Below are 19,990 nucleotides of genomic sequence, written 5' to 3'. Positions count from 1 at the left end.
ATAGTGCCAGCAGGACTAAGTGGTGACAATGGTCCCAGCAGGTAGTGCAGCAAGGTCACTGCAGCACTGGGTGCCAGGACCCAGTGCACATCACTGCAGTTAAGAGCTGATTGTGGTACTATTATTACAATAGATACATTCAGCTGACTTTAAAGAAAATACCTTATGGAATGCAATATTTTTCTGAAAATCATTTGAACTGTTTAGGCTCCTAATTGCTCCTGAACAAAGTAAGAGGTGACAGACTGAATATTTTAGTACCCTCGTTAACAATATGCTATTGGTGCAATCCACATGTTATGGTTTAAAAGGCCTGGCTGATCAGTGCTCCAGAACATGTCTCTGTATCTCAATACTTGTCTGGCATTCCAGAAATAGCTCCTTAAGCATAATACGTGGAATTCCAATGAGTTTATGCTTCCTGATTAATGTGCTATTTTGTCAAGTTGTTGACTCTGTAGCATTAACTTTTTAACCTTAATTGGAAAAAGTATTTCTGTGTGGCTCAGATAATCAAAGGTAAATTCTATCTTGCTTCTTATGAAAAGAATTATTCACCATGTGTTTGGTATTTTGAATTATTTAGAAGATACTTGTTTTTCCACAGCTATTTGATTCAATAAATGGTCTTTTAGAAGCCTGGGAAGGAAATAGAAGTTGAAAGTATGGATTTTAATGGTGCATACCTGAACTCTTGTGAGTTGATTCAAAGCATTCACTTTGTGAACTATTTATTTCTATTACCTCTCTAAAAGAAAAGTAATTTATTTACTTTTATGACATAAGTATCACAGTGCAACTAATTGTTTAAATGTTGGGGGTTTTGTCATATTAGTCTAGCAGGAGTCACCGGACCCCAAAAGAAAGACTCATTATTGTAGGTGGATGCTTCTTCTGAATGCACATACCAGAGAGAAAGAGCAGAGCAGTCTGGAAAAGACTTGAAGTGCACACTGCAGACAAGGGAATGTCATCCTGATTCCTCTTCTATGGTCCTGATTTTAACCACTTTCTTAGCTCTGAGCCTAACATATTACAAAATCTGTCTTTCTGCAGATCCTCCTGTTAATGCCTATGTTAAAATATATAAATATTAATTTATTTTTCAATTGAAAACCAGAAAAGAGAAACTAGAAACTATGAAATTTTATGTTTTGCCAAAATTTATGATAAGAAAGTTTAAGCTAGGTCTATTGCATGGTGATATCTCTTAGCACACAAAATGACACATACATGTGTTTTTTCACAAATATCTGGAGAGAGATTCACCTGCAGCCAGTGGAGGATCTCACATGGAAGCAGAGGGATGCCCAAAGGAGGCTGTGACCCCATGGGAAGGCTGCACTGGAGCAGGTTCCCAGTAAGACCTGTGGCTTTGTGAAGCCCATGATGGAGCAGGTTGGCAGGTGGCCCCCTGGAAGGGACCCACACTGGAACAGGCTGCTCCTGAAGGACTGCCCTCCATGGAAGGGATCCACACTGGAACAGGCTGTTCCTGAAGGGCTGCCCTCCATGGAAGGGATCCACACTGGAACAGGCTGTTCCTGAAGGACTGCCCTCCATGGAAGGGATCCACACTGGAACAGGCTGTTCCTGAAGGACTGCCCTCCATGGAAGGGATCCACACTGGAACAGGCTGTTCCTGAAGGGCTGCCCTCCATGGAAGGGATCCACACTGGAACAGGCTGCTCCTGAAGGACTGCCCTCCATGGAAGGGATCCACACTGGAACAGGCTGCTCCTGAAGGACTGCCCTCCATGGAAGGGACCCACACTGGAACAGGCTGCTCCTGAAGGACTGCCCTCCATGGAAGGGACCCACACTGGAGCAGTTAATGAAGAACTGTAGCCTGTGGGAAGGACTCATGTTGGAAAAGTTAATGGAGAACTCTCTGTCTTGGGAAGGATCCGATGCCCTGTCCCCCATTGCTGCTGGCAGGCAGGAGGGACAGAATTTAGGAGTGAAGTTAAGCCAGAGAGGAAAGAGTAGAGGGAAGGTCTTTAAAGTTTTGGGTTCGTTTCTCTTTACTATATTTTGATTTGATTGGTAATAACTTAATTTTCCCCAAGTCTGTTTTACCCATGATGGTAACTATAAGTGATCTCTTATCTCCACCCATGAGCCTTTCACTACATTCTCTCTTCTCTGTCAAGCTGAGGAGGGTACAAGTGGCTTTGGTAGGCACCTTGTGTGTAGCTACATTTAACTCACCACACATGGTGACAGTAACAAAAACTGGAACACTTGATAAAAATACATTTGATATTTCTGCATGTTATGGACTCTGTACAGCGCTTAGGGTCTTGCTGTGGCTGAGAACAGACAGCCCTAGGGCTTCTCAGGGTTTCTCTAAATTTCTGCAGAGGATCTGTAGTGATAAATAGTGCTATGGAAATCAGGCTTTTCTGATTTCACTCCTAAAAAATACACCAACTCTATAAAAAGCACCTCTGAAAGGAGAGGAAAGAGCAAAGCTTGAGGGATTATATTGTACCTCTCCATTGTTTTCAGACTGTGATAATCACCTTTATTCTGAATGCAAAAGGCTTCTCTTTACCCACTCCTTAGCTGTCACCCTTGAATTTTGCCTTCCCTGGGCTGGGTGGGCAGGGTTGCCCAGCCCAGGCTGGCACAGGCTGAGCAGAGCTGTCACCAGGCTCCTCTTGGCTCCAAGGATGTGGCTCTGGCTCTGCATGTTTGCAGGCTTCTGAGGAGCAGAGCTTTGTCTGCTGCTCCATGAAACACAGCAGTGCTGGAGACAGGTTGTTATCAGGGATCTAAGTTATTGCTATAGCCTGGGCCAATATAGGCTCCTGATAATTAAGTATATGCCTAATTTTATGTATAATTTTCAATTTGATTTAACCATCTGCCCCCCTTGTATGTATTCATTATTTTTAACACAGTAAGAGACACATTTAAAAAAGAGTAGCAATATATTTGTTTTCCAAATCCTTGTGCAATTTGGGTGTTTTATTCCCTTTTGCTATTAGCATGAAATTTTATAATTATGTGTTGATATCAAACAATGCTGAGAGGAACCTTGTGAGGTTTCTGCTTTTCAGGACAGCTTTTTATCCTTAACTCCTGGAAAGCAACTATCTGCTTCACTAGTTATCCATACATCTTTCAATATCTGGTCCTTTTGCCCTCAAAGGTGCTGAGACACCTAAATCACATTTAGATGCTCCCCATAAATACCTTCCGGGATCAGATTAAAAGCATTTGAAGAGCAGAACCAGCCTTTTCTCATGCTATGATGGGAAGTCGATTAATTCTTTGTCTCTTAAATGGTAACCAGATCCAAAGATGTGGATCTGGAGTGATGGTTCAAGATAAGTCCTTCTTCAACTCAGATGTATTACACAGTCTTTTCAAAGTGCTGCTGAGGTAATTATTTTCTTTTATTTTCTCTCCCTCAACAAAAGAGTTCAAAGCTTTTCTAATTGCAAACGACCTTGAAAGGTTCACCCTAGACAAGGAAGGGAAAAATTAAAATGCAGCTTTCGTGGCAGTTTCTTCTGAGTTCTTTTGTGTCCAGAATTCAAATATTTTAATTTATTTATGGAATTTTGCATTGTTTTTTATATTGAGGAAGAATAATAGCCTTGAGGTAGTTTTGTTTTGTTTTGGGGTTTTTTAAATATGTTTTTTTTTAATTTAGCAGTGAGTAAAAACACCTACTTCAAGACTAGAGGAATCAGTTGATAAAGGATGGGAACTATCATTAAAAACACATTTTAATTCAAATTTCAAAATGTTCTTAAATTTCTTTTTCTTTACTAATTTTTTTCTTAAAATCACTAAAGATTTTTTTATTCTGCCTAGAGTTATATATTAAAGATGTCAAATAAGAAGGTCTAAAATTGCCCTTATTAGACCCTGTTTTAGGTGCTTGTAATTATTACACTTTAATTCTTTTATTCAGAATACTTCAGTGCTAGATATCTTTAGGTTTTGTCTGAAAAAAAAGTATTAATTTACTAAAAATAGTGCAGTAACTTCAGAGAATGGGTGATAGAAGTGCTCAGTGACTTGCCTGAGTAGATGGATACAAAGAACCAGAGGAAATATCTGTGAGTTTTTTCACGAGAATTCTGTATTTGGATGAGTTATGAGCTTCAGAAAATAACGATTTACAAATACCCAACAGAGATAATGTTACATTTCCTAGTTACTTCTATAGATGGTGTGTTCTTCACCTTTGAGATGCCACAGTGAGTGTGGGCCTTTTACAGGGAGTTGCAGAGCATCCTTTTGCTCAGGCTGTGTCTAATCACAGGATAAGCGCTAAAGGTGAAAACAAGGACTTGGGACAAAAAACTGTCTAAAATATTTCCTGTTCACAAGTAACAAGCCTTGAGGAAATGGTCTCAAGTTGTGCCAGGGATGCTTTAATTGTATATTAGGAAAAATATTTTTGCCAAAAGGGCTGTTATGCACTGGAACAGGCTGCCCAGGGAAGTGGTTGAGTTGCCATCTGTGGAGGTATTTAAAAAACTTGTAGATGTGGCTCTTAAGAGCATGGTTTAGTGGTGGGCTTAGCAGTGCTGGGTTAAAATTTTGGGTGTTAGAGGTCTTTTCCAACCTAAAAAGACTCCATTATTATACAATCCACAGTAATCAGCATGGCTAATCACTCCTGAGTAAATCAGTTTACCCCAACCACTCTGCTCACTGATCTCACTGTAACTATATGGCCACTGTATTTTTAAATTTGCAATACAATTTAGGGCTGCAATCCCAAATCTGACAATCAATTTATTTATTCCCTTGATTTTATAGTTGTTTAAATCTTTTTACCTGGAAATCCAAGAACATTCCACGTAATAGGAATCATGTATATTACCTGGTCATTCACTTTACAGGTACAAATTTACTTGCCTGCTAGACAAATTTTTCTAGGTTTTGCTAGACTGAATAACTCCTGTCACCTTTCCTGTGCCCTGTGCTGTGTAGTAATGTGGTAGGGCCCACTGTTTCTAAAGATGACCTGGCTCTTAACCCAGGTGTTTCTTTAAAAAAATTCTTTGATAGAATTGAGATATGCACACAGGCACAGAATCTTTGGGTTCCCTACTTGCCACCATCAGAGATTCTCCCATCAAAGTCCAAGATTGCTTAATAGGGAAAAAATACTATAATAGAAGTGTTTCAAGGTGTAAATATTCTATTTTATGTTGCAATTTTTTTGTACTCAATGCTCAAAAACTTAGTATTTTGAGGGAGACTGTGTCTTTTCTGAATTCAGTGACAACTAATATTTTGAGTCAGGAAGGAAAAAATATTTACCTACAGTCAAGGAAGGAAAAAATATTTACCTACAGTCAAAGAACTCTGGAGACGTTCTCTGGGGAACAGGATATACCTATATCCTGTAAAAAGCAACTGCTGAGAGATCAGTGAATTGCAGTGAATATTTCTTCCCTCTGCAAGAGACAAAGTCTATAATGTTAAGATTATACTTGACCAATAAGAAGATCACCTATAATGTTCTGATGGCTGCTCCTTCTAAGTAGAAAAGTAACTATTTTTTTACTGCAATATATCAAGATACTGTTACTGGAACCAGCAGTTGTTTCATTTTTAATGCAATTTCCTCCAAAGTGAAGAACAGTGCAGAATGGACAGCTGAGAAATGAGAACACATGTTGTCATTGTAATCCATGGAAGTTTCATTTATTTTCCTCTTACTGTTATTGAGTTTTCTTGTCTTTTCAGTTGCCTTTTTAAGGAAGACAACAAGCAATATCAGATTTGCTTGAGGCCAAACATAATGTAATTCTGGTGTGGTTTCCCTGTATGTAAAATCAAAATCTGTTGTACAGGGATTTCAGTATGACCTTAGTGGAGAGCCATGATTTTTTTTTAGTTTTGCTTGTCCTGTTCATGAATAATGTAAGCTGTTATTTGAAAATCACCTCCTGCAATATGTGGGTGTGTGCTGCTGACTCGAACAGGTCCTGGTTGTACTCAGGACATCCAGGTGCTCTAATAAAATAACTTACCAGTACTTCCTTTTCCTTAAATCCTTTTGGAGAGGTGTAGACCATATATGATTTCCCTGTAACTTATGGTAAGGTAAATTAATGTAATTTTAATAATTTCTCTGATTCTGGAAAAAAAAAATTAGGCTGTGAGATTATAATTCAGAACTCATCTATTTATGGAGTAAAAAACCTGTTTTCAGCAATAAACAATGGCTTTCAGCATGAAAACACATGTAATAGGGAAGAAATACATCACCTGCTATTAAAATCTATTTTGGCCAAAGATGTGTGATCTATAAATTTCTTTTAACAACTGCCAGAAAGGGAAACTGCAAACAAGAGATTCTCTTGTGACAGCATTCCTGAGCCTTGCAGCATGTTAGAGGGAAGGCAGTGGCATTTTTTGTGGTTAAAACACCAGTCAACAGAAGGAGTGTAAAGATGTTACGCACATTGCAGTAAATACAATGATCTTTAACTCTCAATATAGAATTAAGGATTCTTCCCACGTCTACCCCCAGCTCAGATCTGCTCCCCCTTCTCTGTTTATTCCACTGATAGGAACAGTTTATTGGGGATTTTGTGTTGTATTCTGAATTTTCATGTGACAGCAGGTCAGGAGTGAGGCCTCTTGTTAATTAGGGGAACTCGTAGCAATGCCTGAAGTTAAGACTGTGCAATTGATTGTTACTGTCTTCCAATTGTTTTCCAAACAGAAAATCTAGGCTGCATTTTTGTGTGTTTGCTTCAGGGTAAAAGTGCTTGGAGAGCCTTGTCAGGAGATGTAGTGAATGATTTAGAAATTCTTCACAATGAGTTGCTGAAAAGTTGTTTTTTTACACTTCCCTAAACTGGTTGCTAAAATAAAGGCCTGGAAAACACTAAAAACCTGTAATATTTTTGTATTAATGATGCCTTCTCCAAAGCTGTATCCTATAAAATAGTCAGTCCAGACAATTTCAAGCAGGGCTTGTAAGACTTTGGCAACTAAACCCTTAGCTGATTCCCTCTGTGCTGGGTCTGCTACAAGCCAGTTGGGAATTAGCATTCAGGGTTTTCCTACTGCTCCACCTGCTCAAAGAGGAGCAATTCCAGCTGCAATTCTCCTATAGTTAAGTACAATAGCAGGTGCAGCAGAACTCGAGGTGTGTCTCAGAACCTGAGCTCGTGTCAAATGGCACTAGCTACTACATTCAGGGAGCTGCATTCGCTAAGGTCAGATAGCCTGGTGAAACTTCTGTTTTATGTAAAAGTATTCAAATGACGTATTTAAAAATGATGCATATAGCAGCACAAGTCCTCAAAATTAGAAGCAGATTAAATATACAGGTCAGGTTTAGCAAGATCACATATGTTAGGAATTGAACAAAACAGCCTGGTTTGGCTGGTTTTATCAGTGAATCAGTGAAGTAAACTTCAGTCATTGTAAGGGACAGATGTTATAAATTGCTGGGGATTTACAGATGTTATTGATTCCGTGTAGTTTAAAGTAAGGTTTCCTTAATTTTGATTTAAAAGATTGGGCAATCAATTTTAAATTATTTCTAGTATTTTATAAAACTGCTTATTCTGGTATTTTTATTTATACGGTCAATGAAGCAAGCTTGTTCTTCCAAGAAAATTGATAAATTCTAAACAGAGTTGATTTGCCTAAAAACAGTCCCACTGTCCCCCCTTCCCTCAATCCCCACAAAAACCCCAAATACAAAAACAGGAAGAAGAAGATAGAGAAGAAAGAGAAAAGATAGACTATTCAGATTTAAAATAAAGGGGAAAATGTAAATTAATTTTAATTTGCACTCTCCATAAATGATGTATATCTAGAATCAAGCTCTATGAAAGACCAAGCCTTATATCTAAAAGTCCTAGATTTTATGGAATTTAATATGAAAATAGCATGCTAAAGATGCCTCTTATTTGATGTTTACTGTCTAATCATTATTATGGGTGGAAGTCAAATATGCAAAAATTTCTACAAGAATTTTGCACATAACAAGAGCCTCTCTTAGAAGCATTTTTAAATGTCCCTTGTCTTCCTTTATTCTCTATTTTTAGCATTTAAGACAATATTTTCTTAATTTTTTTTTCTCCCTGATCCTTGATTTTGAAAGTTTTTCTATGGTTTCTGATAAAATGTTCTTCCCAAAATCAGGCAAAATGTTTCAGTGGCTAAGCAGAACAGAACAGTTACCCCCTAAGCCTTCTTCTTCTGAGTGTGTTTTACCTTCCTTTGAGCCCCTTATGCCATTCATTTATAGTCTGTTGTCAGTGGAAAGTCTCTGACTCTGCTGCTTTAATGATGCTTCATCGACCACTCATTATCCAAGAAGTAAGAAAGATATCCAGGCCTCTCGAGTGTTTCTGCATAGAACAGTGGCACAACATCCACTTATGTGCCTATTAGACCAATGGCTTTGCAAGGATCTACTGTAGCTGGAACCTAAAAACCAGCCTGCCTTTTGTTGCAGCAACACCTACAATAACTCCCTGACTCCTTTTATCAGGTCTGACCAATGCAGGTTTTCACAGGGCTGTCCACCTTCTCTATATGACCATTTCACTGTGTGAAAATTAGCACCCTATCAAGATGCTCAGCTATGACTGTGCTGGTGAAGGAGCAACAGGACAAGACAATTCTGAACAATGCTCCAGGTGTGCTCCCATGCCTGCTTTCCTCACATCTTGTGGAACAGGGCTGTGGTCAGCTGGGGTGAGGTTCTTTTCCTCAGGGACCACATCTCCAAGCTCTCTGACACTCACCTTTACCCACAGTCACCTATGCCTGCTCCAGGCTTGTACTGGAATAATCACCTGCTCTCAGGCTAAACCTGCATCTGTAACTTTTGGATGCTTATCTGAAATGGCATTTCCAGTTCATCATCCAGCTTACTGGAAGAGCATTCTGCGTGCTCTGCTGCACGGGCAGTGACATAGGGTGACACTTTGTGGGACAGTGGCTGCCAGCCACAGCCGCTGTGCAAATTTGGTGGTGGAAACATCCAGAAAGCCTGATAAGAGACTGATTTTTGGAGGCATAAAAGTTTAATGCATGATTCATGTCTGTATGTTTATGCAGAATGTGGTACTGCTTGCTTAGTTTGCAATATTTATAGTTTTGCTGCAAGAGCTGGCTCAAAATAGATTAAAATAAACACAGTGTGGGTCACCAGTTGACAGAAAGACATATACAGCTTCACTAGAGTTGTGTTAGTTTACAGCAAAGACCTGGTTCAGGCATTGCAGAAACTAGAAAGTAGAAGTTTGCAAATAAATACCTCTAAAATGTATTTTGGATTCCCCAGGCCAGTGAGATAGGGAGCATGTGTAATTTTACTCAACAGTCATAATTATGGCTAACTGAAAAAAAAAAGAAAAAAAAAAAAACAAAAAGCTGATCTTCTCAAAGTAAAATACATTAAAAAAATCTCAAAATATTAGCTATTTTACAAGGAAATCTCAGTGACTCAAACTCTACTACAATTGGTAAGTAGAAAAACAAGCTTTTAAAAATGATTCTTGATTATTAAAATAAATTCAAACACTTTTAATTTTATCTTTTTATTCCTTCTCAGAAATACTTTTGTGATATGTTAAGGCAAAATCCAATTGTCAACAAATACCAAAGGAAAAACTTTCCTGCATCATTTTACTGCTAAGAATTTCCATCCTTGTTGGAAGATCTGTTAGGAATTATGGGCACATAGATTTGCTGCAATTATCTTTTCATACACGTTAAAGGCAAGTATGTGTGTCTTGATTCTGACTTTTGGAGGTTTTTCATCTCATAAAACGTTGTGGCCATTATGACTTTTTTCTCAATTCTAGCTAGCATTTTACAAAATCAAAAAGAATAAAACTAAAGGCTGTATTTTTGAAGCTATCTCTAATGGTGAATAGCATTTTAGATTTTGTAGTTAGTGCTAAAATATCAGTCACTATAAGGAAAAGAGAACTTTAGAAGCAGTTATTATGAATGTGAAAGATGTGAATGGTCTCAAAGGGGCTTCTTGTAAACAGTAATGCAAAATATAAAAAAAATACATGGGCAAAATCAACAGTTACAGGTATCTATTGCTCTGAATAATTGCTTTTATACATATGTTTAGAGGTAAGAACAGCAACCTCTTTTTGAAGACTAAAACCATCTTTTCTCAGAAAATGCCAGGGGGACAAAATATTAAAGCCATCATGAAAAATATATAAATAATTTGTGTATTTAACTGATGCTACCTCAGTGGGACACAATATCTCCTAGGCAAGAATAGTTTCCTAGAAGTAGAACCCTTTCTTTGGATTGTCAATATTTGGCAGCATGCCACAATACCATGCCCCATTCCAGGACAAAAATCTTATTTTACACAGCAGAACATGAATACTGAAGACAGAGGCCGATGGATATTGGAAATACCTCCCACCTGCCTGCAGGAAAAATATGATCAGGGTGGTGCAATTAGTTTCCTCACCCACTTAAGGCTTTATCATCACAAGATCAGAACCATTACACCTTTCTTAATTTTTATTTTTTTTTGGGAAACAGTTTCTTGTCTGAAGATGTAGATGATTTTTCAATAAGCAGAGTTGGAACATTGAACAGAGGCATGGTGACTTTAGCTTAAACTAAACACAAACACAAAAAAGTCAGAATAGCCTCTTCACCAGCTCTGCTGAGACAAAGGGACACCTCTCCCCAGACCCTCCCAGAGTTTGAGGAAATAACTGAGAAGCTGCAGCTGAATAAGGATTCAGGTGGCTGTCTAAGGGCAGCAACTGGACCATTTCAGCTGAGCATTTTAACAGAAGACCACCAGCAAACAGGATGAAAACTCAAATTTGTGTTATTATGGGATATATAATAAATGGGTTATATTTGATGTCTTCAGGAGAGCAGAGAGATGCTAAGATTGTATGTCCTACTGATACCATCCCTGCTCTCATGGCTGTATTAAAGGTAACTTTGTTAATGCAAAAAAAAAAAAAAAAAACCCCAGAGGATTTTGAAAGCTGTTTAGAATTTCCTGAATTATTAATATTTTTGTGGTTTGGATATATCTTGACAGGATTTACATACAATTATTCTTTTTCATTCCATTTAAGTTTATAGATTTCAGAAAGGTAAATTTTTTGCTTCCAACTGTAGAGCAACTTAAAGTGTTCACATTAGTTTATAAATTTCTGCAACACTATGCAAGAAAATTTCTTAGTTAATTTTAAAATAGCATGAAAACTGATTTTTATTTGTATTTGCAATGAAATAGAGAAAATGTATCTCTTGAGTATTTGCTATCATTTCAGATTCTAGTCTGCAAAAAATGCTAATTAAAACAGTGGGTCATATCTTTCAGTGTGAAAGATATCTGAATTTTCTTTTTCTTGGAAACAATAGCACCCTGTTGATTGTTACTGAAGTACAAATCTCACAGTTCCAGGAAAGGGCAAGGCAACCACATACTGACAGGATTTTCACTTGTTCAGTATTATGTGGAAGGCCTAAGGAAAATTAGCATCCCAGGGAACAAAGACATTGTACTGTGATGGAACTAAGACAAGTGCTTACAGCTCTTCCTATAAGAACTGGGCTTTACATAAATGCACAGTGAGTTTCTAAATTGATTTACACTACTGAAAATGTACTCCTATGGGTGGTATGTTTGCACAAGTGACATTATAAACATGGTGGATAATATTCTAGGAGCTGCAGGATATACATAAATGTCAGCAGCATTGCCTTAAAGCCATTTATGTCTAGTTTTCTCCAGAAGGAGAAGAAAAATCTTCCAGTCCATTAAAAAAACAAAAAAAAACAAAAAAACAAACAAACAAAAAATTCTGCTCACAGAGACCAAAAAACAACACCAAAACCCCACTGCCAAAGGGAAAAAAACCCCAAAAAAAACCCCAACAAAACAAAAACTAAGAACACCTTCTCCAAAATTTAAAATACTAGACAAATAAACAGTTGTGTAATTTCTTAAATTGATGGAACTCTTGACTGTGATCTCAAAGACAGTGGCTTGGCTTGCAGATGGGCAGGGTGCAGGGTGTCTGATTCCTTTCCAATCCAGCACCCTCCCCTGAACACAGCCACAGACATCAGGACATCAGTCCTGCAGCCAGGATACATGGCTCTGCTCAGAAAAAGCTTGCCTAGCAGGTCAGACATCTCAGCCAACCCTCATGAGCCCCATTTTCCTCCAAGACATCGGCTGCTAAGTACTTTCATTACTTGTCAGGAACATTTTCCTCTTAAAACTATTTGTGCCGGCTTCCTGGCAGTGTTTGATGCTATGAGCCTCTAATTCCCCTTCAAGCTATTCTTCCTTATGAGGCAAGAAAAGCTGTGGATCTCATCAAACCACAGACAAGGATGGTGGTTGTAGATTTTGGAAATAATTGTAAGGCAAACAAATAAAAACACACTTCTGTAAGTTTGGTTTTGTATATGGCAACAAACGTGGTTTATGTTGTGAAGGGAAACCCTAAATCTTGCACTGACCAATGAAATAATAGAAGTAGTGCCTCAAACTTTGATACAGCTGCATTCTCTGTGCACTCAAAGTCTGCTTTGAGAGAAGGAAAAGAAGGATACTGCTGAAGCATTTTTCTTTACCTCAAATAATTTTTCTTGTTTTTATTTGTAGTATATATCTTAGAAAGTTGAGAGTGGAATTTCATATACTTTTTGTCTTATTTGTTTGTGAATTTGGTAGATTGTCATGAAACCTGGGCCATAACAGCTCTTCCATTCTTCCTTGGAAGAAGAAAATAAGCATAAGAGGGACAAAAATTAAGGAAATTTTACTTTGAGGAAAAATCTGAATTTAGAATGTTTAAATAATGGGAAGAAAGATTGTGATGGGAGGTTAGCAACCTTCAGAGTACCCTTTATTTATTAGACAAATGAGATCCAAGTTTGGTTTTTGCTATTAAGACTTTTTTTTTTTTTTTGGTGAAGTAATGGGTATCTGAATATCAGCATAACCTTTTTTTGAATGGCACTGTTGTACTGTTCTTCCTCTTGCTGTAGACAGTTTTATTGATTTAAATAACACCCCTGCAGTCAGTCTAATTATGAGATGAATCACTAAATGATGTAAAAATCTACAATCCACTCTATAATTTCCCTAAGAATTTAGTATTCTGAAGTTTTATGCCCTCAGATATCTTCCAGATCATGTGCTAATTCAGAGCTGAGATCATTCTGAAATCATCCTAAATATATGTAAAATCCAAGGAGCTGTCAGTCCATTTCTGATCCATTTTTTATGTTCTTACCCTAGTGGTACAGGAAAGATTGCAACATGATCTTAAAATGAGAAATGTAAATACATGGCATACTTGGAATAAGGTGAGAAGTGTCTTTATAATTTACTGCTGCTTTTCAAAGATATTGCCTTCCTGGCAGCTAAGGACTTGATTGGAAACTACACAGAAGTCAGGGAAAAAAGGGTATTACAGACTTTGATGACCTTTTTTTCAGGTCATTTTATTTCATGTGCTATGGATGTATTTACACTATTTATGAAAAATTTTGAAATTAGTAGATTGTGTCTCCCAGTTTTTATTTAATGCCCTTATTCATAAAGTAATTCATAAAGAACTGATGTTAGCAATTCAAGCAATCCTCCTGATAAATCCAAAATTGTTTTCCATTCATCTCAATTTTTTTTTTCCCAAGGTAAAAAAACAAGCCAAATTCCTTAAATTTTGCTCATTTTTTAGTAAATCTGCTGCATCAAATAGATTGTTCAGACTCAGTTTCTCTGCACTATGCTGTATTTTCTGTAAGGAAATACCAGAGTTTTCTTTAGCTGATTTATGATAGACAGTGTAATTATGAAATTCCAAGTCTGCGTCCTGCACTGTCTCAGGCTGTTCAACAGCAAAATTAAGGCCCTGTTGAAACAGAAAGAAAAGGAGTCAAGTCTACAAGAAGGCCATTTCCTCAATGTTTGGAAACTGTTTTACATCAGTTCAGAATATGAAGTCCTGCAAATACTTTTTTTGTGGCCAACCAGGAGTCATGGGTAAAAAAAGGTAGGAAGATGGACAGCAACTGTGGGAGTGGTTCTCATCTCCAAGCTACATGGAAAAGCAAATCCATCCTGGCCTCTATGGGCATGGCAGACCTGCTTTTGTTGTGGGTGGTTGAAAGACTTATGGATTTGTCCAAGAAGAATATCCTGAGTTCTGATGCCCTGAAGGCACTTTTTGCTCTAAAAGTTCAATAGCTGTCAGAGACACTAAGTCCCATCACCCCCATTGCATTACCCTTAGAAATTAAGACAGCTCTGCTTCCGAAGAAAACAAGAGAAAAGTGTAATTAACCATTTTTGGGTTTTTGCCGTTAAATCTTTCTCTCCTGAAGTTAAGGGGTATCTAAATATCAGCATGAACTTTTATCAGATTGTACTGTTCTTTTTTTTTTTTTTTTCCAGGAGGTCTCTCTATGACCCACATTAATGACAGCTAAAAATCTAACAAATAGTTGAACAAGGAAAATGTAAGCAATATATTAATTAGGGAAAAAAACCCTAATTTCATACCTATTATATGAAACAAATTGAAGTAGAAAAAATAGAAATACAATAGGTATTTTGATCTTGAAAATGAAGAGAAGAGAAAAGAAAGAAATAGCCTAATTACAAAAAAATTAGACATTTAAAAGAAACTTTAGGCAGAACAAACAAATATGTGAGGCTGACCACAGTTTTCAAAAGCAGCTTGCAAAAACTGTGAAAGATTGCAGTACTAAGCTCCTATGTGTTGGGACAAAGCTCAAGTCACTGAAAGAGAGGTTTATTTCCATTACTAATAATCACACAGGAAACTGTTACAGGTGAAAAGAGGCTAGATAAAAAGTCAAGGATGACTAAAAGAGAGTTCAGGAGAATTGCTACTTGAGGTCATCCATGCAAAAAGTAAAAATCTGAATATATGGAAAGTGAAAAATGGAATATAGGAATTCTTAACAATTACATTTTTCTACTGCCCAAAATTACAAACCTAATTACTTTCTATGCTTCTCATATGAGCCATGCTTCAGAAATATACATGTCATGACATAGTCATGGAACATGACCCCATTAAGGCATAAACATGCATCTACAATTATAGCTGGTTTTTTTTATGTCCTACACTGAGGGACTATGGAGTAAAAGTGGTGTCAAAAGCTGTTTTGAATAATTTAAAAAGAATTAGGCTGCTACAATAGGGTTGTTAGTTGTAGACCTATTAATTCCTGAATTAACTTCCTTTGCCAAATTTTCTGATATAAAATATGGGGAGAAAAAAGAGCTCTGTGAAGAATTATACAAAGGAATAATATTCAGTCACATTCAGAAACTAGTAGTGAGAATAGCAAATACTCTTATAAGAAAATGCCACCTTTCACACCTCAGCATGAAAACTATTTTAAGCATAACACTCATTTGTAAACTCAGGGAATCAAGGTGGTAGCCATGAGATTATTTTCCTAAGTAATAATTGTGGCCATGAATGTGTTTGAAAAAAATATGAAACCTTAACATTATAATGTTACAAATATTAAATAGGGCAATCGAAATGCTCATTTTCACTCTAAGATGTTATACTCAACATAGAGCATCATTGTTAATGTGAAAGACTCGGTTAATCAAAGCCTTTCCTTACACAGAGTACAAGAGATGCAGTGAAGTGATTTAACCTTCAGAGCATTAGCTCCTGTAATTGAACCACACTTTTTTATTCACTGGCAAACAAGGCAGACTATCAGTGGTTTATTGAAAATGACAGAATAAAGAGGACAAGGTTTTAAGTTCAAAAAGAAAGAGTATCATATTTTAGCATAGGCCTATGGAACTATCAGGCAGCTATTTAATATACTTGTAAGAACATGAATGCAAACAATGCTTTTTCAAGTGCAGAGAAGTAAAATATAGTCATTGTCATCAAAACAGAAATAACCAGGTGCAGGACGACATCCTTTCATTGATCAATCATCAGGACATTCAATGTAACAGGGAACTGTAAATACAGCCTGTAACAGTGGAAAACATATGTGCTATACTAATAACATCTCAAGAAAAATAGCTTGTTTTCCTTTGGATGCACTGCATGCTAGAAGAAAGCCTTCTTCACAGGCAAGAATTAACTCTAATTGAATAAAAACCAATATGCAATTAGCTGTGGATGCACCAATGGGGACAACTCATTGCAGAAAGGCTATGAAAGGTAGGAGAGATCAAGAAGAGAGTACAGGAATAATCAAGAATCTGAAAACAAAACAAACCTTCCTCCCCCCCTGCCCCCCCAAAAAAAATGTTAATCAAAACCAAAATGAAAGAAGCATGAAATATTTTAAAAATAAAATAAGAAAAAAAAAACTATACGAGAACTTGTGAACTTAGTGAGGGGTTATTTGCTGTTACTTCTGTTATTTAAAACTGGCATCTGAGATGCTTTAAATCCTACAGATCATGAATCCTTGGTCTCACACCATTAATGTTGTTTTTGTTTTTTTGTTTTTTTTTTTTTTTTAATGTGACTATTTTCTAAAGGCATTGTCAAATTCATCATTTGAATCTATCCATTGAGTGGATGAAGTCACTTGCCTTACTTAAATATGTGGGCTCAGGGTCAGTCCCTGGTTCCACACCTCAGGCAGGCTGCAGATGTTGTACTGAGAGGTGCTTGCCATGGCCCTCAGTGACCAGTCACTGGACACAACCTTCCCTGGGCTCCAGCTCCTGTTACAAGGGTCCCAGCTTGGCCAGATGCATGACAATTCCCAGCAGGAGTTTATCAAACACCTTGGATACACAGAAACAACTTAGAAAAGGAGGGGTTCTCTCTGACTCTGAAACACAAATTAGCTCGCTGATAATTGGGTAAATACTTTACATGACTTTGAACTTTACACAGATCTTTTCAATCTGAAGAACACTGGGTTGGTATCTACGGCCTCTCAGGAGATTAGCTAAACTGTAAAGTAGCTGAAATGTAAGTTTGTGTAGGAACACTTGCCCTACACCCACCTCAAACAGGGCAAATGTGCAACCAGAAGGCAGCACAAAGAAATCAAACCTGTCTCTAATCTGTGGCTCTGAACTCTGCTTCATTTTATAAGTAACATAAAAATGCAAAAAGTAGGGCAATAAGAAAGAAATGTATAGTTGTTGCTTAATGGAAGCAGAGAAAATAAATAGTAAAATCAAAGCAGAAGTGGTATAACTTCTTTTCTTAAACCTCTTAGCAAGTTTCTTTATCTTTGTTAACACTTGTTTTTCTGTGAAGTATAATGTTAATAGGGTACTCAGAGTGATCCTTGCTAATAAAGAAATGTTAAGTTCAAAAAAAGGCAGGGAACTACAGCCTCAGCAATACACATAGAGCTTCTAGAATATGAAGTCTCCCAGACACAGAGGAGGCACTGGATCTGGGGAAGAGTGCAGACTGTGCTGAATGGCTGTTTGATTGCCCCTGGCCTTGCCTGGATACAAGATATGCTTTCTGATAGTTCCTATCACTAAGGTGTTCTGGGCCCACCTGGAGATGTTCAGGAATGCCAAAGCTCGCTATAGATTTCTTTTAGTTATTAATCCCAAAGTCTTCTTAAAGAATACACAATAGAAAACACTTTTTTCTTTATTTGTATGCATTTATGGGTAGACACATAGGTAGTGAGGGTTGCTCAAAATAAATACATGTTTTCCCTCTTTTCTTAGATCAATAATGCTTGGGAGTGACTGATAATATATAAATTCATTGATTATTTGCATTTGAAATTTCACATAGTGCTTACCTCACTGTCTATATTTGTATAGTTGTTGAAAACTTGTGCTACCTGGTGTGACTTCACCTACCGTGAGTAACAGGGAAATGTCTTTTGCAATTTTAACTGGAGGCTGAGAAAGATCAGGAAGCAACTGAAGCCAGGAAGGATGTGCATCTGTCCTAAAAGGTATAAAAATAGCATAGACATACTTTCATGCTTTCATAGGGTAGGAAGGAACTTTTCATAATTGGTGAGGTTGGAGACAGGACAAGACAAAAAACACATATCTTTTGCATTTCCTAGAGCCAAATCCTTATACATTTATGAATAAATCAGTTCTGATACCATTCCCAAGTAATAATCCCAAGGAAAAAGAGCAAGAAAGAAAAACAACAGAACAATGAGTGTCAGAAACAATAATAAAATACTTTTCTCACATAATTTTTACTCTGATTTTGCTAACCCAAGAAATGTGGGTGGCACAGATAAGCCTTTTACATTCTAGGTACTGGACCATACTGCTTTGCCCAAAACTTTTAAAGCATCCAATAGTTCCTGTAGTTATAAGTGTAGCTTTAATATCAAATTTATAGAGCAGAGCTTTTAAGGAGTTATTCAGATACTTCTATTTTTCTTGAGAAAATGCTGTTTCAGCAAAATATAAAGCTGATTTCAAAGAAAGTTTCAACTCTAAGTATTTCTCTGAACCAAAGAATTTATCTGAAAAAAGAAAAATTATGTTTAGCCTTTCATGTCAGAATAACCAATATTTTGTCATAAGGATATAAATTTCTAGGATTGGGAATTTTCTTTGAATTCAAGTTCTGATTTGCTGGGGGAAAAACCTGATACTGAGCCCAGAAAAAGTCCCCATGCTGTTCTGACATTGGTCTTCAGCTAATTCTTCTTTGTTTATATAAATACAGAGTCCAAGCTAAACCTCTTAGAGACGAAATGGTTGTGATTTGCTTTTACAGGAAAAATTATAAGGTGTAATGCTTCAGTGTTCAGAAAAGCCCCCGTACCCCCTTCCCCATCCCACTTAGGTTTCTAAGCAGTGAAAAGGGGCAGTGTAGCTCTTACTCCTGGGATGACACCAGTGTAGCACTTACTAATGGGATCACAGTGGATTGCTCAGGTTGCAGTTGCTTGGCTCTGGAACACTTTGTCATTGGATCCAACACTGGAAAACTGAAGTGTTCCCACACTGGAGGCTCTAGAGCCCTACCCAATGATTCACCTCAAGTGCTATTGTGTGATAAATGGAGTTGCCCTCTGAAGGCAACTGTTCTCTCCTTTTTGACTATTAAGAGAGTTTATAGTCTCCTCTAAAACTATGCTTCTACTTGACAAGAGGAGATGAATTGCATTTCCTTTTTAGTTTGTTTCCATTTTCAAAACACAAGGTGGGAATAGTAACCCAGTTCTGCATCCACAAAGCCTTGTAAAGGTAAATACATTAAAAGAATGGAAGAAACTCTGTGATAATTACTGCCAACAAATAAATGTTATGGAAAGAGAGGGCTTAGGATTTTACAAAGGTTTGTGAACGATCTCTGACAAATACTGACCCTGAGACAGCATGACAGCTTCACATCTGGAAACACCTTGGTGATCATAAAACCACCAAATACAAAAGAAATTAGAGCTATTGACTTCAGTTTGATGTTTTAAAAATAATATATCTAAATCTGTTTATGTGTTTTCTTCTTTCAGTAGACTGTGTATTTCAGTAGCATCATCCTTCAAGTCTCAAAAGATGCAGACAAAGGAAAAAGAGAATTTTTTTTGTTGATCTGTGAGAAGTCAAAAGTTTCACCAGCTGCAAAACTGATGAGAGTCTTCATGACCACCACAAATGTTTGATCCAGTAAAAGGAATTTTAAATATTGCAGTGTCACATAAATTTTAAAGCTTGGTATGTGACAACAGAAATCTAGGTGAAGGAAAAACTCTCTTCATTTTCAGAACTGACCTAAAATATTATGCAACACTTTTCATTTCCCACTTTTAGATATTCTAAGTGAGAATGACTAAACACATTCCTTTCTGGGTCAGAGTTCTTTAGTCTGTATCCATTTAAGTGATAAACCTCTTTCATTCTTCTGAACTTCCTGTTTCAGATTCATTGCCTACACAAAATTGTCCTCAGTGTCCTGGTTTAGTCAAGATCCATTCACTCCTAAGATAGCCCCAAGACACTAAAACTGGTCAGCTCATTTCTTGACAAAGAAATCCTTTGCAACTT

Source organism: Anomalospiza imberbis, chromosome 1, assembly GCF_031753505.1.
Source record: "Anomalospiza imberbis isolate Cuckoo-Finch-1a 21T00152 chromosome 1, ASM3175350v1, whole genome shotgun sequence".
In the NCBI taxonomy this organism is placed as follows: Eukaryota; Metazoa; Chordata; class Aves; order Passeriformes; family Viduidae; genus Anomalospiza; species Anomalospiza imberbis.
This window is presented reverse-complemented; position numbering follows the sequence as displayed.